This window comes from Kryptolebias marmoratus, linkage group LG1 (assembly GCF_001649575.2).
Source record: "Kryptolebias marmoratus isolate JLee-2015 linkage group LG1, ASM164957v2, whole genome shotgun sequence".
NCBI lineage: Eukaryota > Metazoa > Chordata > Actinopteri > Cyprinodontiformes > Rivulidae > Kryptolebias > Kryptolebias marmoratus.
The window spans coordinates 14,691,976-14,702,071 of record NC_051430.1 but is presented as its reverse complement, the minus strand read 5'-3'; positions in this window follow the sequence as shown (position 1 = coordinate 14,702,071).

The window sequence follows — 10,096 nt, the reverse complement described above, 5'->3', positions numbered from 1 at the left end:
CCAGAAATGTGCAGTTCTAGGCACAGCCAAGATACTGCGCAGAACCCTCAAGCTCCCAGGCCTCTGGTAGAGGACCCGAGCTCAGAGGATGAAACAAAGACCACCCGCGGAGGGTGAGAAGGGAATTTTTTTTATATATATAAATTTAACTGCACCCACAATTGCCCACAGCCCACTTAGCCAATCTGAGAAAATTTGAGATAAAATTTCACAAGGTAGTAGCTGAGAGTGATCCCCAACGCATACCTAACAGATCGCATGAGATTTGGTTTTAAAACTTTGCCATTAAGTATTAGAGGCAACTCTTTTTGTCTGTTAGCAAAATATCTCACGAGCCACATCATTAAATGTTCATAAAATATTTATTGGGTGCACGTCTACAGCTGAATAATTGTTTGAGTCAATCCAGTTCACGACGGCCAACCACACCCAACGGATGTGTTAACTCCCTTTGCCTGTTAGCACAATATCTCATGAATTACTGGGCAGATTTTAGTGAATCATCTACAACTGATTAGCTTTTGGAGCCACCCCATTTCAAGATGATCACCACAGCTGAACGACATTAGCGAACACTAAAATGTCTCTAATTGTCTTAGTTTTACAGAAATTGAGCTAAAGTAGTCGCTGGAAGCCATTCCCAACACATACTCTGAGTGCCACACAAAAGCAAGATCTTGTAGTATCACACAAGATGGCGCATAACATCAATTACAAGGTTTGACTGAAACAACTATGACCCTGCGTTTTCTCAACATGAGATGATCTTTAAAAACTCTGTCATGAAAGGTGGCATAAGATCTGCATTTCTTCAAGAGAGCCTTTAATTAAATCAGCTTTTCCTTTTTATTCCCTTGCGGAACAGATGATAACAAGCTCTGTGAGTTTTATTTTGCTCATATCAGCACTCTTGATAATAAAAATGAGGCAAACCGCTTTATGAACTGTATAAAAAAAAGAGTCATACGAAGTGAGGGTTTTCCCACTGTTCATTTATAGGTTGCTGTTGCTGAATTTCCACTCCAGAAAGTGGTGGTTTTGGTGTCTCTCAGCTGAAACTGCAGACACAAACCAAGAGTTTCTTGTTGGGTTTAGAAGTTTCTCTCCTTCTTGTTAGCACACCGCCTCGCTCCCTTACTTGCTGGAGCACACCCATGCCACAAAACCATTTGACAAAACCGCTTCTGTGTCCTCTGTTGGGGAGGGAAGAAAAATGAATTCCTTTGTGAGGTAGAAGAAGGTGTTTCACCTTGTTTTCAGAGATAAGACGGACAACATTGGCACGGTACCGGAGCTCGAGGGCAGAGTTCAGTGAGAGGACAAATCTGTTGGAGAGGCTGAAAACACACAGCAGCTGAGAGTTTTGCATTAATTTCCATTGAGGTGGATGAACTGATTCTCTGATTGGAGCCCACTTTGCATCTAAGGAGAATTTTGCCTTAAGCCTTTTTTGCTGTTTGCCTACCAGAAGGTACTTCCTGTATAATTATGAGCTCATGAGATGGCTATATGAACAAGAGATTTAAAATGTGAGTCATAGATGAACAAGCACATGAAACCTCAAGTATCTGTGATGTTGACCATCAAACAATTTTTTTTTTGGCGGGGGGGGGTTAATTAATTAGTTGAAGAGAAGTATATGAAGGTGAGCCACTCTGTTAGGTGGTTTGTGGCCACAAGAGGGAGTTTGGTCAGGTGTTTCAGAAATAATTGAGCAACACTTTCAGCAACTGGGGTGACTCCAGAATACTGGAGAGGTGACGAGTAAACTTTATGATTTTTGTGATGTTACATATTCTACAAACCTGCAGATTTACTGTCTGTGTAGAGTGATGTAAACGGCCTACAATTAGAACTGTGCATGTTTGGTTTTTGATGTGTAAAGTTTGGGCAGGGGGATAATTTGCTTTTTTATTTTTCTTATTTTTTTTAGCAGCAGATGCTGGTGTTCCTCTTCGGAGTGAAAAGGGAAGGAACTTTCAATTTCGGTGCCACTTGTCGTCCAAATGCATGCAAGGAAGAAGTCAAATCTCGATAAATTACTCATAGTGAGAAAGCAAATCAATTAAAGAAATATTGTGAAAACACTTTGAAAACCTCCTCAAAAGTGAAATTCTTGCTGAAATTCTCTCGTATAGTAAATGAGCATTTTTGCAAGTCCATTAAAACCCAAATTTTGTCAGTGACTTCAACATTATTGTGTTAGCAGCAAGTTGGAGTGATTTTAATCTGTGGTATACACAGTTTTAGATACATTTTGTTCAGTTTTATGTACAAATGCCCAACAGAATTTTAGAGTTCTGTCAGATGATACATAGCACCATATAAAATTGATCAAATTTTGCATCACTTAAGCCTTTCATGAGATAAAACCCTGTGAGTAGTTCAAAGGAGGGGGGTCTCACTATTTATGGATTCATATATGACTCATATTCTGCACATTTCTTATTGTACTCATACATCTACCATCTCTTGCTCACCGGGTTTGCCTGTACAGCAGAAGCAGTTTGATGTTCTCTTTTTTAGTTCATGAATTTTTTATTCAGGACTCACCTGCATGTTCACCTCCCTGCATCCTGGAGGTCAGAGGGTTTAGACAGGTGACCGTGGAGCAGAACAACTGAGACTGAGTCTAGTTTAACCAGTGATGTTTTAAAGAAACTTTACTTTGAATTCTCATTAGTGGGTATCGTTTGCTCTTTTTCAGCAGGTTAGTTGTTTCATGCACTATCAACCACTTAGTTAATGTTAAACTTTGTGAAGTACTTGGTTAAGGTTATGAAAACATACTTAGTAACCATGTCAAATGAGCTTCTTGTTCTGCATCTCTGCCCGCCACTACAGCCTCCATGTCAAAAGTAGCAGAGCATTTTAGAGACAAAGGCCAAACATCCCACTAAAATACATCATTTTTGATTGGCGTGGAAATATTTCATTTATTATTTTTTTACATAAAAGGTGCGCAAATAATTTTCATATCACTTCACTTTGGTTCCAATGAAGATGACTGGCACCTTTATATGTTCTGCCACCATAAAGTGAAAATCTAATTTTGTCTGCACTGACAGACAAAAAGTGTCTGACCAGTGACCTTTGCTTTTGGTTCTGTCAAAAACAAACAACAACAAAAAAATTCAGGTGTTGTGTTTTCAGTCTGACAGCTGCTGTGTCAAACCTTTTCATTTCATCTGAGGGGTACTTGGTTGAACATTCAGTTGTTAATGATTCTCATTTTGTGGTATTTCTGCTTTTATTTGTTGTTTTGTTTAATTACAAATAAATAAAGCTTTATTTGAATTCAATAAAAATCATTTCCTGGACTGATTTTGAATAAGTTGTGTAACTTCCAACATACAAGCACAAACACATCCTCTGGCAGGCAGACCAATCAAATCCACCGTGTCTGTTCCTTGAAAGGAACCCGTCTGTGTGCGGCGTGCGTTACTACCCAGGCTACGTTCCCTGCCCCCGGCCATCTGGTTTAAGTTCAGATCCATCTGGATCTGACTCCAGCCCAGGCATCTCAGGAATACAATTTGGAGCGGTGCCCACATCCGTTCTCATAGACAAGTGTTTTCACTTACTCCATTTTAAATGTCTCTAAAACCAAAGAGAATGAGCGAAACTTAAGGCGGCGGCGGTGGCGGTGGTGAGCTCTGCTTTTCACAGGCCGCTTCGGAGAAAGATGGCCTACATACAGGAGTTCATCTGAGTTACACTCTGATGGCACTTTGGAGCTTGGTATCGCTCAGCTCTGCATGATGAAGCACAATCGCAGACTCCAGGGTCACAGAGTCACAGACTAAATCTGAGCCCACATGACGAAGCTAAAGTGCGGAGAAGTGATAAGAACCACAAAAAGAACTCATATTGTATTAAACCTGACAGGATGACAACACAAGCCCCTAAACCAAAAGAAATAAATTAATTTATGTGTAGCAAAATGCTATATTACAATAAAAAGGGTATTTAGATTTGGAACAGTATCAAAGTTGATTTTAGCGCTTGAGCTACTTAATTTGGATGCATTAGTATCCATGAAACACCATAAGTTATGACTTTCTAAAACAAAACTACTGCAACTACACAGTAAATTTTTCTGCATGAATACAAACCAGATTTGGTTAAACTGTAGAAAAACCAGCAACTGCCAGCAGAACTGAAAATATTCATCTGTGCACCTTGGCAAGATGCATTTATAAACGCTTTCAATAAACATTTCTAGTTATTGTCGTAGATTTGAAAGTATGTGTGTCGTTTCCTGAAACCTTAGTTCATTCTGGCGTCTCCTTTCGAACCTCCATGAAGTCATTACCCGAATCAGCAAATCTGACTAACTTTGATGACAAAACCAATGCCCTTCCTGGTACCGATGACTCATGTGCTGCTACGTGATGAGGTCCACAGTAACATTTACCATATACGTTGTCCCAAGCAGTGGCAGTTAATCCTAAGGAAATACTGGCCCACTTTTTGATTTGCATATTAATATCACTGCTGATTTCATCTGTTTGGATGTGCACAGTGGTAGCTCTCACATAAGTTCCCTATCAGAAATACAGTCCACATCATTTATCTTGCAGTAATGCTGCTGCTTTCCCAGCAGCCTATTCAAATGTCGTAAGGCCTCTTTCTGAGAGACAGCGACACAGCATCCAAAATCCCCATAATAAATGACTGACAATTTAAGTCTCAACCAAAACATAAATGATTTGTGAACTTTAGGTTTATTCCCTTGATTTCAGACATCTAATTATAAACCCAAGCAATTTAATAGCATCCCATTGCAGTTATGATGTTTTAATAAGTTAATTTCTAAGTAGAATCTTGCTCATTTATAACATACACAGTAAAGTAAATATCTCATTTTAAATTATTGTTGTTTCGTCTTAAGCATAGTGTTCCACAGGGTTCTGTTTTTGCCTCTATGTAGATATTTTAGAGGTATTTCCTATCCTACGGTTTAGGCAATATTCACCTTTTCATTACTCCAAAACTCTCTATCTTGCAGAGGTGCTCGGAGTGTGTAAAATCCTGACTGTCTGATCATTTTCTCCAGCTGAATGAGAAGAAAACAGAGGTTCTTATTTGTGCTCCTAATACTTTGGAAACTTGGGTTCACTTTCCAAATACATTAAACGCACCACTAAAAACCTGGGTGTACCCATACTGTACGTCCAAAGTGTTCATTCAGTCAAGAAACATTAGCAAACTGGGTGCTGTAAATTCCAGTATGGTGTTGGAAACTGTTATCCATGTTTTCATCTCATCTTGCATTGATTACTGTAATTCCATTCTTACTTGCCTGACTTTTAAATCTTCCTTTTAACAGTTGTATGACACCACCAGGACTCTGAGGTCAACCGATGAAGGTCTGCTAGCTTTCACAGCCACCGCTCTGTGCACTCATTGGATTTATTTAACAACTGAAGATTAGGCATTCTGCTTTATCTGCTTTAATACAACTGCATTATTTTTATTTTACCTTGATTTATGTTATCTTAGTGACTCTCATATCATTGTTTTATGTGAAGCACTTTGTGATTTTTATCTCCAAAGGCACTATATAAATAAAATAAATGTGCCCACTTACTACATAACAACATACACATTTCACACTGTTGATCTGGGGAGTTCAACGTCTATCGTAGGGTTTCTAGAGTCTTTTACCTTTCCTAGATTTAACACCATGGACGATACAAAACCCTGAGATAAAAAAAACATGTTCATGAATTTAACAGTCCACAATTCATGGGTTTACAACACAACCCTATCTATAGCACAGTTTCTGGTGAGACTGAGCTCCTCTTTACAAGGTTTTTGCTGCTGCTTGCACTCTCTCCTCTCTGTTCTCTTTGTTCCTCTCCCTGTTTGTCTTTCATAAGCCTTGATTACACTCCAGGGTAAATCAAGATAAAAGTTCAGTGATTAAAAAGAAAGAATGCAAGTTTAAAATGAAATTCTGCAACGTTCTGAGCTCTCACATCATAACTACAGCAAGACTGAATGGGTTTTAAAATGAGGACAGTTCTTTAACTTAACCACACATAAACCACAGATAATTACACGCGAGTGAAAATAATCCCAAGATCATTCTTATGATAAATAAAAACTTTCACCTGCTGGTGCAATAAAGCATTCATCCAAGGGGCACACATGTTCAAAATTGTAATCCAAAAACACATGCTACCAAAACATCAAACTCTATTTTCCAGCTAGTAAAAAAAATTTAAAAAAAAAATGTTTATTTTAATTTTAAACAAACATGTTAGGCAAAAATTACCTAAATGGCTTGGCTAAAGCTGCATCACATGATCTAAAACAGTTTTATTGTTAGATTGATTTCCCTGTTTTGATGTTGTTTTCATATATTTCTTATGAAACAAATCATTTAATGAACCTTGTTTGGCTATTTAGCAGATTTATGGCTACAGTGGTCATACTGCGTTTGAACTGATTTCCATTACGATTTAATTTCTTAGAAAGAAAAAGAACAAGTGGAGAAACACAGTCAGTGCATGACATCAGACACCATAAATTCTTGACGGGTTTTTTTTGCCATCCGTTGATGTTTTTCAGCCTGCGCTTCGGATAAATAAAGCCTGAAAGTAAATAAGTCTTAAAACTTCCCACATACACCAAAAAAGCTATAATTTTCACCATTACACTATAATCCCCTTGCTGCTAATGACCAGAACTTTAAATTTTTAGGGTTGTTGTGGTTTTGAATTATGATACTGAGGATTTTTTAAAGGTCTCGTGGTTTTCCTCACATCCATGCCTGATCCCTAATCAGGGTAAAGTTCGTGGCTTTTCGTCCAGAGCTCTTCAACATTGCCCAGAGATTGTTGACTGGGTAACTGAGTGTGAGGATAGTTTATGATGGGAGCATGAGCAAGATGCCGCCATGTTTATGGCCACGTAGTTCTGTGGGGGGAATATATGACCTCTGCAATGAAATCTTTCCATTCTCAACGCATCTTTATGATCAGAAAACGTTCAGGGGATTTCAATTCCTTTAAAATATGTAGCATCAGTTTCAACACCGGGGTTTATACTGACAAAGAGCATGTGATATTTTTTCTCAAATGAAAGCTTGATATGTCTTTACAGGTACCAGGTCTTATCCAAATGTTTGATTGCCATTACTAAAAACGCCATATTTCTGTGGTTTTAATGAAGTATCTGTGACATGATTTGGTCAAATTGATCAAATATACAGTTCTAAACCCCTCTTACATTGTATAGTTTGTCGTTTGAGACATTTTTTGTTCTTTGATGCTGATTTTAGGGATGTAACCAGACACTTGACTCCACATCAGGGTGTGGGAATTTACAGATGGTTGGACACATGAATTGCTTTAATATATAAAACTGTATGTGCTTAGTGCTCTAAAAGGTTACAACAGCACATACAAGAAATTACACACAAACTAGCACTGTGCAAACTGTTTCATAATCATAACTTTATCCTTGCCGTACTTTAATACCTCTCTCGTCTTCAGTTCAACTAGTTGATCCAAGTTTTAGTCAGAATCTTGTTGTCTGTTACGCGTTTATTGAAGAATACAAATACTCAAAGGGAGGTTACGGAGATCACCTTCCAGTAGGAGGATTGGGGTGTTGATCCCCAGCCACTGCAGTGTACTGAAGCATCTTTTGGCAGGACATTCAATCCCCCCCACTGCTCCCATTGTGCTCATTGATGTATGAGTGAGGACATAAAAAGTACATAGAGTGCAAAACATATAACACAAAGCACTGTATGGGTGTGTATGAATGGGTGAATGAGAAACACTGTAAAACACTTTGTACTGTGGTCCTTTTAGCTGGTAATACACCAAACAAACCCAGTGTACCATGGTGTGCAAAATTAGAGAGCCTAAAACCTGATTTTTAACAGTGCTCCATTCAAAAGCCATTATTCATAATTAATCCCACTGTAGATTGTATTTTTCAGGTATGACACTGTTAGTTTTACACAAATTACAACAGCATGACTTCTTTGTACAAAAGTCCTTAATTTGCTACAAGATCCATCACCTATTGAAATCATTTTGCAAGTAATTATTATTATGCACTCTGTTTTTTTTTTGTAATAGGGTTGTAATACAAACTTAGAAGCTGTTGGGTTTACTTTCTATGATTATTAATTACCTGTGATATAAAAAAATAAAATAAAAATCCCATCAAACCTTTAAAAACATTAGAAAGCACAACTGAGCTGCACACATAACACTAAAAACAGGAAGTTTTAAAATATAACTAGTTCTGTTTACAACTTGGACCTGCTTTTATTAAGCATATACATTTATTTTCTAAAGCTCAGCTGATGCTGAGTTACAGTACATACCTCATTCTGGATAATGCAAAGCATCTGTCAGTGGGTTTAACAGCAGATAACAACACAAGATCAATTCTTCAGTAATTGGTAACATGAATTAGTTTCATTCTTTGCTCCAGTTAGTTTTGCAATGTATGACTCAGTCCTGACCTGCCTCTGCAAAACACAGGAAATAATAACAAGAAGAGTCCAATCAAACAAAGATGCTACTTCTTTCATGCCATTAAACTTCACAACTGCCATGATGGACAGTGGAAAAAGCTCTGGTATTTACAGTGAAAAACTAAAAGAAGCTGTGGATCCTCTCACACATAAATTCTCCCTGTCTCCCAGAGCTCGTGGAGGTTAGCTGGTTGCTGTGAGTGAATGCACATGGAGGAGATGTTCAGCAGCAGGAAACGTGTAATGAAAGCAGCGAAAACTCAGTTTGAGCTGTCGGAGAATTCCCCCGGGGGCAGGAAGATGGGATGGCGTGCAGGCTGGGGGCTCACGGCAGTCCACCCCCCTCGCCGTTCAGACTCTTCTGTAGGAAGCGTAACCAGTTGGGCTGTTAGGATGTTCTGGCTCTTAACTCATCATCATCCATTGAGTTAAACAACCACGACCATTACAAAGCTTTACTCAACACACTTTGTGTCATTTTTCCTTTCCAGCACAAAGAATATGTCATGTGTATATTAGAGCAACTTGAAACTGTAACTTTAGATTTTCTGTCATACTCTTAATTATTTTTTTAATAATCAGTTTGTGTGTTATTTTATATAAGTCAAAAAAAAAACAAAAGCACAGCAGAGGTCACATAAAAACAACATGGCTTTTTGAACTGAGTACCAGTTTTGTGTGAAATGACAGAAATAAAAATAATAAATCTATAAAAAGATAAGAAAATAAAAATAAATAAAGTAAAACCAATGTGAAACAAAATATTCAGAAACTTCAAGGCGCGATAAAGCATTTAAAAAAAATTTCTACCTATTTTTCTGTATTTCATCTTATTTTTCCCAGACAGTTTTTGTCTTTTCTGTTTCTTTTTTTGTTACTTTTGCTCATTTCTCACAAGTTCCTGTTGCTTGTGCTCTTACTATTTTTAATTTAACACCTTTTTTTAATTAAAGTGTTGTTCTAGATCCTTAAAAATAAAGTCATATGTCTAACTTCTTAACAAATTTTCCCCAGGGTTAAATCACTGCAGATTTTATTTATTTATTCCTTTTTTCTTTTATAGTTTTCGTGACAGAGGAAGCAGTTTTTAGCAGCAACCACACTGCATGCATAAAAATAGTGCAGCCTCTACTAGGAAATTTTGTTTGCTGGGTAAAACAAATAACAAACAAAAACTCTACCTTCCTTCCTTTTTTTAAATGAATACCAACTTGATTAGGTAAATGAAAAAAGCAAAATAAAGGTAAAGCAAATGAAAAGTAAAACAGCAAAAGCAACAAGTCAGATTTCAGCTACGTTATAGCTATGGTTGATTAGCTGAGGCGGTCATGTTGAATCAGGTAGTTTTAGATCCAATAATTACTTTCTGAGAGTTTAATTAAAACATGTCCAACGGTTCGTGGAATATTTTGCTAACAGTTTAGCACATCCACGCACAGAAACAGACAAAAACATTTGCCTTTTGGCGACGGTTGATAGATGCAGTCAGCCTTTGTAACTCGAACTCCCCGATATAAATGCAGTTTTATTTTAAATCATAGACACCCGTCTAGCAGCCATCTTCTACAAGGCTGCACAGTGTCACATACT